This window comes from Rhipicephalus sanguineus, chromosome 7 (assembly GCF_013339695.2).
Source record: "Rhipicephalus sanguineus isolate Rsan-2018 chromosome 7, BIME_Rsan_1.4, whole genome shotgun sequence".
NCBI lineage: Eukaryota > Metazoa > Arthropoda > Arachnida > Ixodida > Ixodidae > Rhipicephalus > Rhipicephalus sanguineus.
This window is the reverse complement of record NC_051182.1, coordinates 43569479-43586829: the sequence shown is the minus strand read 5'-3', so window position 1 is coordinate 43586829 and position 17351 is coordinate 43569479. Positions and strand designations below refer to the sequence as shown.

At 43.3% G+C, this 17351-nt stretch overlaps 1 pseudogene; it reads right to left on the bottom strand.

The window, feature by feature from the left end:
• The window catches only part of LOC119399419 (fatty acid synthase-like), a 131459-nt pseudogene that overhangs the window by 23754 nt on the left and 90354 nt on the right, over nt 1-17351 (bottom strand).

Sequence of the window (17351 nt, the reverse complement as noted above, 5' to 3'; positions counted from 1 at the left end):
GCATGTCTATGTTTGTCATTTCGTTCTCCTGCACTAAATTGAAGTTGCTTGCCCAGTAATCTCTGGCGCAAAATTTACTTATTCTCCGACGTCACCAGCCCGTCGCACTGACGGCGAGGTTGCCATTGGCGGAGGCTTTCACAAGCAATGAAGTTGAACGTATTGTAATACATGTAGTTCAAAAGAAACAAAACACGAGCGGATGGGACTGCAAGGGACACCCATGTGCATTTTAAGCTCATACCTTGTTCAGCTTCGGTCGTAGCTGATGTCTGAGAAGCTGGTGAATTGCCGCTGTTTGATTCGGCAATCTCTTTTATCTGGCCGACGGTGAGCTGCCGTATCTCTTGCAAAGAGAGGGTCACGTCGTAGTCTCGCTCCAGCAGTTGCTTCACCTCGATGCTCATCAAGGAGTCAATGCCCAATTCACCGAGGCTGACGGACGGGTTCATCTTCGACGGGTCTTTGATTCCTGCAGCAGAGGCGACGAGCATGGTGCTGAAGGGAGTGCATAGCGTAGCACCATTTCTTTAGATAATCAGACAGCTGTTCATGTTTCTACGGCGGAGATGTCGTGCTTTTGGTTATGCCATTAGGCGTTCGCAAAAACTATAATCGTCATGACTGGCCTTTACCTTTCTAGCGCGTGCAGCGCAATAACTCGGCCGACACGCGCTCTCATCGTCCTCTTGCGTCATCGTGCTTTCCCTGCATGTATATATACATGCGTCCCAATCCAATAAACTTTAGTTGGAAGAATGCGCTGTGTCCTTGTCCTCTCACTCGTCTGTTGCCTGTTTTTTGCGCTGAACTACGCTATGACTGACTCGTTCCAACTCGCCCAACAAGCAACGTTGCTCTTCTACATCTTCTGCTTCGCTCCCCGAACGTGCGCGCACGGCGCGTGATGTCTCGCTGTGCCCATTTGTACGGCGTGGGATGCAATAAATCGGTAGGTTGAGGCAACGAGTACAGAGAGAGAACTAAGGAGATAAAAACAAAGCGCAATACAAAAAGAGAGAAAGAGGTAGAAACAAAGAGACACAAAAAGAGATAGAAAAACCAAGAGCAAGACATAATGAAAAAGAAAGAAGAGAGTATAAAAATAAAGAGAGAGATATATATATAGAGGAAGGAGAAGTGAGAAATAGAGAGCAAGAAAGAAGGAAAAAAAACAGTGAAGAAAGATAGAAACACAATAAAGAGATAGAAAAACAGATAGAGAGATAGAAAGAAAGAAGTGAAGAAAGAAAGAAAAATAAAGAGAAACAAGGAAGCCCGCGCCGCTCCGTTGTTCCTTCACGCTTGGCACAACTAGTGCGAAGTTGCCTTTCTGCTTCAATATGTTTTACCTTACTTCAAAAATAAGCATACAGTGCAGCTGTCCACGCAAACGTCGCCTAAACACTACTATGAGTATGGTAAGAAGACTTAGCCCCATCTTTGGCAACCATTATCAGCAAGCACTCTGCAGCTGTGTTTACTTGACTTATGGGCTTAAAACTATGAGCCGTATAAGTCATCCGAAAACACGCCGACCGTATAGACTTTGCACGGGATTCTAATAGCCGTGCGACCACCACCAAAACAGTAATCGGTTCTATTATTTGTTTGGTGTTTAAGGTACCGAAACTACGGTATGATTATCAAGGACCCCGTTAGAGAGGGCTCGCGAATTGTGCATGTGAATCTAAGTAAACGGGCCTCAAGCGCTTTCGCCGCCATCGAAAATGCATCCACCGCTGCCGGGATTCTTTCCCGCAACCGTCGGCGCAGCTACAGTGATCGGAGATGAGTTCTTTCTCAGAAAGAAACAGGCAGCTATTCAGAAAGAGGCCGCTAGTCAGGCTGCCCACAAGAGCATATTTATTTTCTGAAGATGCTTCATGTGCAAACACATCATGGTTGAATATCGGCGCTAATTACTATGTAGTTTTACGTGAAAAAACCCCGATATCCTTATCAGACACGCCGTAGTGGGGGACACTGGATTAATCAAAGCTACCTGGGATATTTTAACGTGCAGTAAAAACTAAGAACATGAGTATTCTTGCATTTCGTGCCTACGGAAATGCAGCCGCCATGTAGCGGAATCATTGTCATTGGTCTTCATGATACGTGCTAACGCATTCTCAAGACAATAAAAAGTTGGCTGTGGCAGAAGTGTTTTACGTTTTGCACACTTTCGTTTCCTTTTACGCATTGTATAACGTTTTGTTTTGTATACACTTATGTATAAGATATTTTCACACGATATAAATAGCACCACCTGTAATAGGGACCCCTTCCACAACTCACGTCGAGTTCTGGGGTCCCAATTGCATAAATATTACGCACTGTACAATATTTTGTTATGAATAAAACCTGATTGATTCATTGATTTATCATTCTTTCGACAGTATTTTTTTTCTAAAAAGTCATACCAGGTATCCGTAATCGTGCTATCGTTATAGCACCTTGAAAATTCAATGAAATTTAAATGGTGATATTGGTTCACTGACGTAATTGTTCAGTTTGAAAAAGCGAAACTTGAAAGGGTGAACATGTTACGTAACATACTTAACCATATCTTTTGTAGGAAACATCCAATGAAGGTTTGTTGCAGGCGCGACAGCGCTAAGTACAATCACCACATCAGGGCTGGGCAAAGATACTTTGACATTGTATCGCGATACGATACAAGATACTCAGGCAAGAAGTATGTGAGATACAAATACAAAATACTATAACACTGATTGTATTCAATACGATTTATTCGAATTGTATCTTAAGATACTTCGATACATTCGCAAATTTCTTTATATAAATATATAACCTAGCACTAAACGCTTATGCACAAAAGTGTTGGATTGAAAATTTATTCACTGTGACAAATTTTTTTTCATTTGAACGAAATGTCCGTTAGTATCTCAAAGGTTGTGTACTTTTTGCTCAAGGTATTTAGTTTCATTCCGAAAGAAACTTAATGGTGTTGCTTTAGCTGCTTAACATGACAGCTCCTTACACACAATGCTGATAGCGGTTTTTGCTGGTCGCATTTGTAATTGATGGAAGTCACTGCTCTGCTTGCCGACCAGCTGACGGGTTGTCATCTAATCACAAGAACTTCAAAAAGAATCCTCCACACGATGGTGCGTATACCGCTGTGCAGTTCTAACTTGCCCGTAAACGTATTGCGGTTTTCGCAATAACGGATCACCCGACAGGTCTACGTCACCAAGGACATGTGCTGCACAGAAACGCTCCAGACGCATTGCACAGTTGCACAAAGCACCGGAGGACACCGCCGTTATTCCCACTATTCACTCTTATAACTCCGATTACCTGGTGATTAGTAGAAATAGAAGAATTAAGGAAAGCCTTAACAAGGAAAACAGCTACATCTAAGTATCGTAGAAAAGCGCTTCCGTATAAAACACAGGGAATAAGTATAGAAACACGATACCGGCGGTATCTCTAAGAGCTAAAATAATTGTTGCATTTTACGACCCAAAAGCACGATATGATTATGAGAGACGCTGTAATGGAGGGCTCCGGAAATTTTGACCACCTGGGGTCCTAAACCTAAATACAAGCACAAGGGCCTCTAGCATTTTCTCTCCATCGAAATGCGGCCGCCGCGACCTTCGGGTCAGCAGTCAAGCACCTCAACCACTAGACCACCGCGACGGGTCACCCCTAATAGCTATGGCAGTTAAATTCAGTGCCAATGGAAAATAACGTAAAACGGATCGTTGGGACGCTCGTGAGAAAAACTGAGCATTTAGTATAGGAATGGCTCTCGAATGCCATTGCTAAGATATTTTGGATGGCTCATAGTAATTTACGTTTTTTTATTGCAAACGCTATTTCGCTATTTTATTTAGTATAGTAAGCAGTATTTTTGTTACCTTATACCCCCGACGCCATTCTTGCATTCTTCAGACTTCGTAACGAAGCACCACGCAATAGAAACTTAGGTAACGGCACTACAACGGCATCAGAATGTGTGCAAAAGACGCTACACGCACTGGAGTACGCGGCACAGGACAGTGACTAAGTGCCAAGTGTCATTGCGCTGGCACAACTAAAAAGAAAAAAAAAACGAGAAAATGAAAGGTCGGCTGGGCGTGGACGTTCGCGGGCTTGTCTGTCGAGACGACGCGAGCTCCACCACGTGACTCTGGTACACCAATAGGGACGCTCACAGCTCACCACCTAACCTCGCTGGAAAACTCTGGCGGAAAGATATAACAATGTCACTGCCTTTAGTTATATTCTAGTGACTTAACGGCAGCCGTATCAGCTTCATAAGCAGAGTTCCGCCAACGTTTCTTGTTTCGCACGGTGGTGCTGCGTTCTCAGCATCTTGTATCTTAAGATACACGATACCTTCTTCCATGTATCGGAAATACAGATACTGATGCACGTGTGGCGAGACATATGGCGATACAGATACAAGATAGCCAAAGGGTATCTAAGATAGTATCTAAGATACTTGTATCTTCGATACTGCCCAGCACAGCACCACATATTTAGGTGGAAAGCCAAGAGAACTCACCAAGTATGCGAACCACGCTCTGTACAATATCTCGCTTGTCCTTGCTGTCCTGCGTCGATGACTCGCTGCTCTTAACAAAGCTTGACACGATGGGCTGCTTTTGGCTGAGGCAGTAGTCCATCACCGCCATGCACGAATTTATTGGCTGTGGCAGAAGTCCAGAGAATTTCAAGTCTCCGCCCACCATTTCGTGGAGGACGCCGACATCTCCGATGGGACCCCACTGGATAGCCAAACCTGAGCGTACAGCAACAATTGCTCTTATTGACTTTACGAGAAGTACATCTTAAGTTACCCATGTTCATCAGCGCCTTAACTTCGTGTTAGCAGCGCGCTACTGCCGGAGAAAAATTCTTTCATTCAGCGCTGTACAGGTGAAAGCGCTTTCCTTCTAGGATATTGCGTTCTAGCGAAAGCACTGTAATGAATAAAAAATTTATTTAAAATATCCGTGAAATTACACAGAAATTCCAGCCGTAGCCGATCACACACCCTGTAACTAAATGCAAAATTTCTGTCCAGCAAGGTTCTTCTGAATTTAGCGTATGCTCTTTCGAAGTTTTACATTTGAGCACCATGGCACTTGCTTCTTTTTGCCGCATTATACATTTCGCGACATGCATGGCCCCGTCTGGCTTGTCTCAAGAGCTAAGCGTGCTGTGCATGATCGTAAATGGTGTTTACCAGCTCTGAGTTCCTTTCCATTTTTGGTGAACTGGTGCAGAGGGATGGGGCTTGCCTTACTTGAGCGGCAAATACTTTCTTGTTGACACAAAGTAAAAAATATCTTGCACCCTGGCTATATACACCTTCGCTGTAAAACATGCAAATCAGACAAAAGCACTCTCGCTATAGTTATACAAAACCGGTTTCAAACAATTTCGGTCAGTATTTGACATAGTGAAAAGGATACTACAACGCGGCCTTTCTCAGCGTTATTCCAACGTACAGCAACGTACGTTCCGCCGTAGTGTCTAACAGTGAATTGCAGATGAATAAATAATATTGTAACAGAGCTTTGTTTGACGCTGATGTCGGTTGGTGGTAAATTTCTATAAGTGCCACAATGCGCGGTAGCACTGTTCATGTCTTCGAGTTTTCAGGGAACTTGGGATGGTGCATGTCGCAAAAGGCTCTCAAGATAACATTTCGGAAGATACCCTATTCTTATTACCAGTAACTTAGTACAAAATTCTAGTATTCGAAAATATTGCATCAAAACAGGGAGTTGTTTGGCTATCTGGTTTAGCACCTTGCCAGGGGACACCAAACGCGTTTCGGAATAACTGCCTTTGTGGTTCAGAGCAACAACAAGCAGATCAAAGGGCAGCGCTGGAAAGGTAACTCTCGAGCCAGGCCAGGGTAACAGTAATGCAGATGTAGGTATCAGTGTCGCTCAGTGAATATGTACCCCCGCCCCTAAAAGCTTCCTTAGGCTTAAATTTTATATTGCACTTTGCTATGGCACGAGAATATGTGCTCTTTTAGAGTGAACATGAACTATTTGCAATGAAGCCTGTGTATGAACTATGGTAGTGGGAAACGTTTTTATGATAAGTGCAGTTGACAGCGTGTTTTCTGCCGCGTTTACTTTCTTCCGGACGGCTTTTGCGCTCCTTTTCGCAAGACGTTAGATTCTGGAAGTTCAGACAAACATAACAGCAGGCTCGTCTTGCCGAATGCCTTGTAGGTTGTATAGTCTGTCGCGCCTCATTGTTGATTATCTGAGGGGCTAATAATATCAACAAAATATGCAAGCAATGCTTTAACTAAATATCTTGTTTACAAATTTTAGCAACATTATTGCACAAACGAAGCTTTGGAGCAGTGCATGTGGGTATGTTTACATGAAGTCCATCGACCAACCAAACTGTGACGACATGTAATCCTATACAGTGAGACAACATACGTTGACGTTTCACTTAAACGTTTCCTTGTAGCCTAGTGATTTTTAAATTAAGAAACATGGTAATTGAATTAATAAGGCAATTCCTAGCAGCCTCCGAATACACGTGTGCGGCACACTTTTGGTAGATTACGCAAAGCTAAGGCTTTGCGCCCCTAAGATTTTCACGAGAAACCTATAAAGACGGCATAAAATTGAACCTTCTCTGTTTTCTTTCAAAAATGCGAGTGCATTGATACAGGCCTTACGACGTTGTTAGAAGAGAAAAACACCTCAATTATCAAAAAAATGTGTTGTGGGAAATTGTATACATTACAGATAAGGATTCTCTTTATAAATAACAACAGCAAATACCTATTTAGGAACCAGCGTATAAATTATGCTTCAGACTGTTACGATTCGGCTCCCTATTGAGTTACATTTAAAGTTATTATATTTGCAATTACATTACTGAAATGACAAGTAAACCATAGTTTGTAGCCACATAGGTAACTTCATGTACAACTACAGTATCCACAGCGGGGACCGGGATCTACTGCTCCGTCTTCCATCTGGAATAACTAGAGCTTAGGAGACGCTCCTGTGCCGCCTGTGGCTCGGGGTAGCCTTCACGAATGCCTACTCATTTCGAATCGAAATGGCCAGCAGCCCGACATGTGATAGCTGTAGCTGTGAGGACGCAAACGCCCATCTTCTATGCGAGTGTCTTCGCTTCAGTGCACCAAGAAAGGAACATTCAAAAGTGTTAGATAGAATTGACAGTCGCCCATTGTCGGAGGAAAAGGTCTTAGGACACTGGCCAAAACCGTTCTCGGCACGGAGAGCTTTGAGAGCGTTGTTGCGCTTCTTGCGGACAAGTAGTCTCAGAGCCAAATTTTAAGCAGTGTCGTTTATCGTGTTACTGTTCCTGTTTCTTCATTTTCTTTTTGTAACATATTTTTTCTATCATCTTTTATTCTGCTTACTCCTTTCACCAACACAGGGTAGCCAGCCGGTCTGAGAACTGGCTAACCTCCCTGTCCTTCACTTTTTTTCCTCCTCATCATGTGCCACTAAAGGTAGTATGTAATGCCTAAAAGGAATTAGAAATACGTCTATTCACGAAAAAAATCGTGTTTACTCGAAGTCAGTTAATGTAGGTCGGCCAAATCTGTGTTGGCGTGTTCTCTTCATATGACATGACGTAGGAGGTTGCGCTTGTCATTTTTCTGAATTCCACCTCAAGTTTCAGTTACTAATCATAATCATCTGAGTGTGCTACCATTACATTCTGTGTCCGTGGGAAGCATTGTAAAAGACATCAAAGAAAGGCATCGACATCTCCTAGACGACATAAATAAGAATAACTAACCATGAAACGGCGTCTCAGTGCCTACAAAAGATGCCGGCCCATATGACACTTCCACGTACACAAGCATATAGATAATACAATGTAACTGCGCCATTTTTATCCTTGGTGACTTGTGGCTTTTGCTTCGTTTCTTTGTTTGTCTATTTTTTAGGAGTAGAAATCATAGCTTCGAATGATATTGGTATCCTGGTGCTAGAGAACTACATTTTCTCCGACATCCTTCAATACGTCTGGCGTGGTACTCGCAGCTATCACTAGTACCCGCGTATTTTTACTGCATGAGGAACGCCTCATTACCAATCACTACTTGTACGGATTCTATTTCCTTGCACGCCTGAAAACACTTCAATTTTTAGTACCGCTCGCTTCTGAGAATTTCTTTGCTGCTCCCCATTACCCAGCGACCAATTTCGTAGCTAACAGAACGCCGGTGATCTTCTGTATGTATTGAACGATCTTCCGTGTTCCAGTTTTGCTCTACGTGTCATATTTGATGGCGGCCATCACGCCCCACCGTGTTATTAAAGCTTAAGTTGAAATTGCAGGAGACAAAAGTACTCCTACATGTCTTGTTCTATCAGACTTTTTCACTGCAACACCATTTTTTTTGCACGCGTATTTGAAGGGTTAAGTAAATATTCATAAGCAATGAAATCCCCATATAAATATTTCAAAAGGAACACCCATAGCTACGAGCCCCTTGTCTATCAATTTTTACGCAGGTGTACACAAGAATGTGGTATAGGGAAAGTTGGTTTATATGCATTTAAGAGTAGCTCAAGAGGGGTAAAGGTCAATGCATAAAAATAGACAGCACCTGCTTAAATAAAAATCTATAATATGTCCCGCAACCCGCATAAAAGCAGTTTAAGACCATTGATACCCATTAATGTTGCTTTACTTTAGTCGTTACGTGGGAATCAGTGCTCTTCACTCCTTGCCTAAAGATGACTTTGGCCCATTAGAACACCACCATTAATCATCCTCCCTGAAACTTTTGCATTCTATCGAATCTGGAAGAATCTCTTCCTGCTGGAATTTTTTTGAACCTCAAGGCTTTTCAACGTGGTTCTTAAGATAGAATGTATGGTCTGTAAACATGTCTTTTCAACGATAGTTGTAACATGCCGGTGATATTTAGGCTATCACTGCGTTACGCCCTTGATTGCTTCTGGTAAAAATGGAAGGACTGATCATATTGTACGGGCCAATGTGCTGTACAATTCTCTGCGTGTATTGCACCAGTTCAGTGGCCTCGACGGGATGATAATTTGTGACCATTTTCTTGACCGTGTGCTCGAGTAGTGATGCGAATATATTTACCTTCACCTGGGGAAAACAGTAATGCTTCTGTGACTTGCAAATTTGGCTCAGAAGCAGGTCAACTCACCGGGAAGTCCGTCGGAAACTCGGCGCTCGCAGAGACGTTCCATGACAGAGTTGGCAAAGCCGTAGTTTGTCTGGCCAACTTGACCACGACCACAAGACAAAGAGGAGAAGACGACGAAGTGGTCTAGCTCGGGACAGTCCTTTCGCGAGACGTCGTCGAGGCACTGAGTGCCCAGCACTTTGGGCTTGCACACGTCTGCGTACATTTCTTCCGTCTGGTTCTCAAGCAAGGCGTCGCGCAGAACCTGTCCGTATCAAATTAATAATCAGGCCTTTCTTCCTCTTGCAATAGATATACTGAAGGCAATAATGTACGCGAAACAAGAACGACAAGCTGACATTATGTATTATGTATTGTCACAGAGAAAGATTTACTCTGAATGTTGAGAACCTCATCGGTGATACATCATTCTTGTTGCACTTATTACTCAAAAACTTGCGTAACTTCGGTGTCGTACAAAAATTTAAAGATGCCTTGTCCTAATGGGAAAATAGGGGCAAGCTCACCTTATGTGCACGTGCCTGACGTAATATGTTTATTTATTTATTTATTTATTTATTTATTTATTTATTTATTTATTTATTTATTTATTTATTTATTACTTTCTTTTCCGCTCTTTTTATCGCATTGCGAAATGCTCCCTGCTAACATTTTCCTTCGTTCATGCCGAGAATCGGCCCTCATCAACGGGCTTAGCTGGGCATTACGACAGTCATGGGATCACATCCAAGCAACAATAAAATCTTGCAACGCGAAACTTCTGTATGTAATGGCCCTTACTTTAAGGCGGATTGACCGAAGAGTAGGCGCTAAAATTAGTAATCAATGATACCATGTCCGAAGTAAGATTAAAATTATGGGTTTAACTCATAGCGCGTACGCTTCTCCTCGATGCGCCACCTCGATGAAAAGTCCTCGTACGCCACCTCGATGAAAAGTCCAGATTACCGTATTAAAAACGGCTCATCGCCAAAAAGCCCACAATCTAGACAGCACCATTTATGGCAAAACGGCGCATACAAATACGCACGCTACCGGCGCACATTCGAGGGCCGCATTTCTGCACGCTCGCCTGAATTGGGTTCTTGCGTTTTGCGCACGGCGTCGCCACCGAAATCTGCGAGCTGTAACAAACTAATCTGAAATAAACGAGAACTCTTGTTTTGTGCTGCAATCGCGAGATAATTCAATTTGGTCACAAGGTTGGTGCAAATGCTCGTAAGACTTAACCTAATGCTACATGGCAAAGAAGGTGTATTGGGATGTACTTCCGCGTCTTGGTTACGAATTAATCTATATTTTCTGTATGTAATGGCCCTTACTTATTAAGGCGGGTTGGCCGAAGAGTAGGCGCTAAAATTAGTAATCAATGATACCATGTCCGAGATAAGATTAAAATTATGGGTTTAACTCATAGCGCGTGCGCTTCTCTGGGTTGTTTTTTTTTTTTTATGTGCCACCCCAAAAAAGGTTTCACGTACTAATTTTCCTACGACGCCCACTTATGAGCAAAGTTCGCAGTTGCTACTCATGCGACGCAGCCCCCTCCCTCACTCCTCCCACCGACGATCCTTCGCATGGCGAGAGCGGTCGGGGCGTTCTCTCTCTCTGCTTCAGGGGCCATCGACTGCAGGTCTGGCACGCGGGCCGATGTTATCTCATACACCATTCGTGTGACTGAGATCGCCGGCGCGTTTCATCTCTGCTTCAGCGGCGCTCGTCTCTAGCACTTGCATGCTTTTACCCGCGGGTACAACATACGACGCGCGGGGTGATGTCTTCGATTGTGACTATACGGAGCATGATAGCGACCGCAAGAACCTGGCGACACTGTCCATATAATTGCTATCGCAGTAAATGAAGGAGTCACAGTCCAGCCATATCGACTCGCGCGCCTGCCACCAACAAAAGAAGTTCTGCGTCGTCTTTTTTCCTTCACTGCAGACGTTATATCAGGTAAAAGGATACAGCCGGTTGTCTGAATGGGTGTACACTTTCTACATTTGCAACAGGCTGACGCTGCTAATTGTGCGCGGCTCCGGAAATTCATAAATTTCAACCAATAAGATGGCAATGAAACGCCTAAGACTATCCACCTATAAAACATCTTGTGAAAATTCAAAAACTAACTAGTGCAGTTCTATTATTATTCATTATAAGTTATTTTTAGCGATCTGCTTACAGCGACCTCTGTAGCCTTAGTTTCATTTTATGGTTTCTGGCCATCTATTATTTTACGGGAATAATATGTGATATAGTTTAGTATTCATCACGAGTAACTTCTCGTTGTGTTACTATTGTGACATTCATTAAGAACTAGAAGGGAAATAATAGTAAAGTGAGGATGTAACACGTAATTAAAAACCAATACAGCTTTGTACGTAAAATATATAAGCTATAGACAACTAGTTACGAAATACTGGCCGATAGCAAGAAAGACTGAGTACCCGCTTTTCCTTACGAGATCAAAAGGTGTGTTCTGAATGTCAATATAACACCCGAAAGCAAGTCTTAAATGCGAAGCATTTTTTATCTATCTATCTATCTATCTATCTATCTATCTATCTATCTATCTATCTATCTATCTATCTATCTATCTATCTATCTATCTATCTATCTATCTATCTATCTATCTATCTATCTATCTATCTATCTATCTATCTAGCCGCCTACGACTTTGTGCTCTCCTGGCCGTTTCGTTAATCGGATGTATACCAAAATTGGTGTGTCATAATATGGCCTTATAGCGAACATAAATGACAGGTCATATCATGAAAATCATGACACGCATGTCATGAACAGCATGATTTACATTCCACGGCCTTTGGGCTCCCAGGCCGTTCCGTTAATCGGATGTGTACCAAAATTGGTGTGTCATAACATGGCCTTATCACGAACATAAATGACAGGTCATATCATGAAAATCATGACACGCAAGTCATGAACAGCGTGATTTACATTCCACGGCCTTTCGGCTCTTGCAGCCGTTTCGTTAATTTCATATATACAAAAATTGGTACGGCCTGACAAGAGTTCATGACGAACATAATGACAGGTCCTAACATGCACATCATGACGCGCATGTCATGTGCAACATGATTTACATGCCACGGTCTCGGGGCGGTCGCGGCCGTTTAAATAAAGGGATACATACGAAAACTGGTATGACGAGACATTTCTGTATGACGAACATAACTGACACGTGATAACATGAAAATCATGATATGCATGTCATGTATGACATGATTTACATGCCACGCTCATGGCGCACTCACGGCCGTTTCGCTAGATTGATATACACCAAAATTTGTACTGTGCGATGTGACTTTATGAAGAACATGAATAACAGGTGGTAGCATGAAAACCATGACATCCATGGCATGTATATCATGATTTACATGCCACGCTCATGGTGCATTCGCGTCCGTTTCGCTTGCGTGATATCCACCAAAATTGGTGTTACGCGACACGACAGTATGACGAACGTAAGTGAGACGTCGTAGCATGAAAATCATGACATGCAAGTCATGTACGACCTCATTTACATGCCACGCTCATGATGCGCTAGCGGCAGTTTCAGTAGATTGATATACACCAAAATTGGTATTGCGCGACGCCACTGTATGACGAACGCAAATGAAAGGTGGTAACATGATAATCATGACATGCATGAAATGTACGAGATGATTTACATACCAAGCTCATGGCGCACTCGTGGCCGTTTCGCTAGATTGATATGCACCAAAATTGGTATTACGTGATGTGACTGTATGAGGAACATTAGTGACAGGTGGTAACATGAAAAACCATAATATTCATGTCATGTATGGCATGATTTACATGCTCTACTCATGGTGCACTCGCGGCCACTTCGCTCCTTTGATATACACCAAAATTGGTGTTGCGCGATGTGACTGTATGACGAACATAAATGAGAGGTCTTAACATGCGAATCATGTTATGCATGTCATGTACGGTATGATTTACATGCCACTGTCATGGTGCGCTTCCGGCCGTTTTGTTAACGTGATATATACCAAAATTGGTATGGCATGACACGAGTGCGTGATGAACATAAGCGACAGGTCATGCATTTATATACCAGAATATGCGTTTCATTGGCATGGTGTACTCTAGACTGTGCATGCATGCGTGCATGGCAAACATGCGATATATGGTGGACTAGATGCCATGACATGAATGATTTCATTTGGCTCAAAGACAAACAAGGCGATGTATGCAGCTCTTTGCTGGCTGCTTCGCAATACATCGATTCCCACAGTGCGTGGGATCTGCCGAATTTTTTCTTTCGTGGATTTGAGCGTTATTCGGCTGCACTTACGAGGCCGTTGAATCAGTACCCAAGTGCTTATTCATATAATCAAAGGACGAAATGTTCCAATTAGATGAAAACTTGAGCTTTGCAGGGCTGGGACCAATTGATACAAATAAAGTACTAAATTTCTACAATATTAATAAAAAATTCCTTTTCCTATTGAGCAAGATGCGTTTATTTGACACGGGAAATAATGTTCAGCAGCTGAATAAGGAACATTCCCGTCCTTTGTGCCGCATTGATTTTCTGCAGGACAAATATTAGCTTGAAATTAGCATGGAGAAATGACGGGCCCTAAATGGAAGCAAGGTGACTTCCTTTTTTGCATTACACTTCTGACCTAAGTTGTTTGCGAAACAGAAACGGGGAAACATGCGCGAATCATAACAATGGGAACAAAATTAGAACACTTGGTTGTGCTCTAATTGTGAGGTCGAAGAACTGACATTTGGTCGAGTCGGATTCCGTTGAACATATTGGGTGAATTCAGCGCGATAACGAGGACAGAGATGAAGACGGGACACGAACACTAGCGCTGTTCTCACAACTAACTTTGTTAGCGCAGAAACACATATTTTAAAGCACAACCTCTAACCACGTGACCACACGCCGATGACGTCAATCAGAGAATAAATGTAAAAGATTAGGACTAACCACGAACAATCACGTCACAGAACTATTCAAGAACGAAATTTCTCTGTCATGCAGGGCTAAAGAAGGCACGCTAAACAACTAGGGTCCTTTTTGTGAATGTATAAAGCTTTCATAATTTCTCTGGTAGCCTGATCCGCATGCGCAAAAATACACACAGTGTCTGCAAATATCGCAGTACGCCCATGTTCATTACAATGTCTAGCCAGATGTGAATAAGGATTACCTACTAGTGAGCGTTTATGTTCCTGTAATCTATTATTCAAACAGCGGCCCGTTTGGCCTATGTAGACGAGGCCACACGACAAAGACACCAGGTAAAGAACGCCCACTCTGCATGGAACAATCGAGCACATATGTTTTACCTTGCAACGTTTATTATTTACACCTGTTCTTTTTTCAAGCGACGTCCTATCAATTATTCCACATATGTTTTTCATTTTATTTGGGGCTGACAAAACAACTTTAACGTTGTATCTTCCTGCAATATTTTTTAGCCCACGTGAAAGTTTATGTGCATAAGGTATGACGACAAATTTACCTTTTTCCGTTGGCACTGAATTATTTTCTATGGTGCGTGTTACTTTTATTCGTTTATTGAGCTTCTGCACGTTCATCCTAGTGACATTTCCTGAAAACCCTGCCGATGCGAGACGCTCCATCTGTTGTGCAAAACTTTCCGGGATTAAATGAACACACGTTTTAAACAAGGCCGAGAACAAGCTGGAAAAATCGATACCATTTTTTAGAACCTTTGAATACCACCTTTACAACCTTAGTAGGCAATCCTTATTCACATCTGGCTTGACATTGTAATGACCATGGGTGTACTGCGATATTTGCAGACACTGTGTGTATTTTTGAGCATGGGGATCAGGCTACCAGAGAAATTATGGAATCTTTACACAATCAAAAAAATGGCCCTAGATGTGTAGGCGTGCCTTCTATAGCGCTGCATGACAGCGAAATTTCGTTCTTGAATAGCGCTGGTGTTCGTGTCCCTTCTTCATCTCTGTCCGCGTTATCGCGCTGAATCCACCCAATATGTTAAATCATGAGGTAATTCAATTCGGTCATGACGTTGACAGAAATGCTCTTAACCTAATGTGACATCGGCACAGATGATGTATGGATGTTTGCCTCGGCATTCAGGCTTCGAAATAATGTCTGTTTTTGTATGTCATGGTCCTTAATTATTAAACCGAATTGATCGAGGAGTAGGTGCTCAAAAATAATCAATCAATAATATTTCGTCTGAAGTAAAATAATATTACGGGTAAAACTCATAAGCACGTTCTTTTTAGTGTTCCACCCCATAAACGTTTGATGTACAATTTTTTTCCTGTTCTTATTTAATGCCGATCGCCAGAAGCGTTACCACCCCTAATTCGTAAGCAATTGTCGCTGAAGTGATTAGCTCCGGATGTTTGAGCATTCCTGCATTACATGCTTACATGTTACTTAAAATATCTGGCAAATCCTAACTGCGCGGAGTTTTACACAGCAGTATCATGTCAGCATATTCTGCCACTTTCTCTACATGCCCAATAACACTGAATAGTTTCATTCTCATCACCATACTCTCGCTCGTGAGTCAGACCTATTTGTAGTAATTCCCAAATTTCACTCATAATTTGCCTAAAATGATGCTTGTACACTACAGCTTATGGCTCGTGGGTGCGAATCACCGTTAAAAGATCGTTTGGCAACATATATTTTTAGCCTATGACGCGGTTGCATATTCATCACGTGGCTTTAAAAGTTATCTTATGCGAACTGCGATATCTGCGAGGATAGAGAGGTTAGCAATACTAGTGCCTATGATCATGTTACAGGTGTGCCGTCGGTAAAGCAAATCGCAAAATGGTGTAGCTGCGCAGGTCGATTACCTTACCATGGCCAGGTTGAAAATGCCGCCCACCGGTCCCATGGATGTCGCTGTCTCGATAATCTTGCGTGCACCCTCTTTCGTCGATACGTCATCATTGCTGATGAGCACTGCGGCACCCAGTTCACTCCAGCGCTTGAGGGCAAGCCTTTGGTATCCAGTACGAACGCCACTCCTGGAGACTAGGACTAGCTTGCGGCACCCACGTGTCACCATCCACTGGGCGAGCTCGAGACCAAAGCCGCCCAGACCACCGACGATGACGTAGGACTTGTGTCGGTAAAAGTGGGGACATGCCACTGCTTCAAGTGTCACCGGAGGCGCGCGAATCACGCGCTCGGTCTCTTCCGGTCGCATCTGTAATTACCACTCATCAGTATCGCCAGATCAGAACATTTTAGTCAATGGAACATTGCTCCGGCGGAACATGGTAGTTAGGTCAAGAAAACCAAGGACAGTCTTTCTATTAGCTGCTGCAACCAAAATATTATCGCCACAATAGCAGGCGCACTAGACATATGTTATCAAGCGTGCATTTTATCCAACTGCGGATAGGAAATGTGGGTTAAATTTTTCCAGGTGTGCGTTCGTTACATTTGAATAAGTCGCGTGGATTTATATCGATGTGCGAACTTAGACAACTTGGTAGACCGCGGTGGAAGAGTGGAGAGTCTGACTCCACGCTTGCTTAGGCAACGGGGCTCAATACTGACCGTGTGGACCTGCGTAACTCAGGCCGGCTATCCGGACATACTGTTCTTTCATTTAACGGAAAACTCCCAACCACCGCGTGGGATCGGCCAGGGTCGAATGGTTTGAACACGGCCACTCGATAAAATGAAAGGTAGGGCCTGATGCGTCGCGCTGAAATACATGCCAACGCCTCTTCTAATTAAAGCAGGCACTGCACATGGGCACAAGTGGGAACGCTGTGCCAGTTTCACCCTCATTAGCGCTAGAAGACGCACAGCCACGCCTTTAAGAACAAAAGAAATTGCGTGCAGCTTGCACTAAGTCGCGCAACGCTTGGCACAGAGAAGAACGGGCCCGTCGCCGCTCGTACTCCCCGTCGACCGACTCGTCTACCTTTGAGATGCGCGGCTTTCCTCCTCGGGAGTGCGCAGCCGGGCTATGCACTGTATAGCTGAGGTCAGCGCGATGTCTCCGTCGGTGGCCGTGGCTTAGCTACTATGCCTGCGTGGCATGGCCAGTTGGTGCGGTACCTGGTCCCTAGACGACGGGATGATTGCTTCCTTTTTCTTTCTATCTTTTATTGCGATAGCAATTAT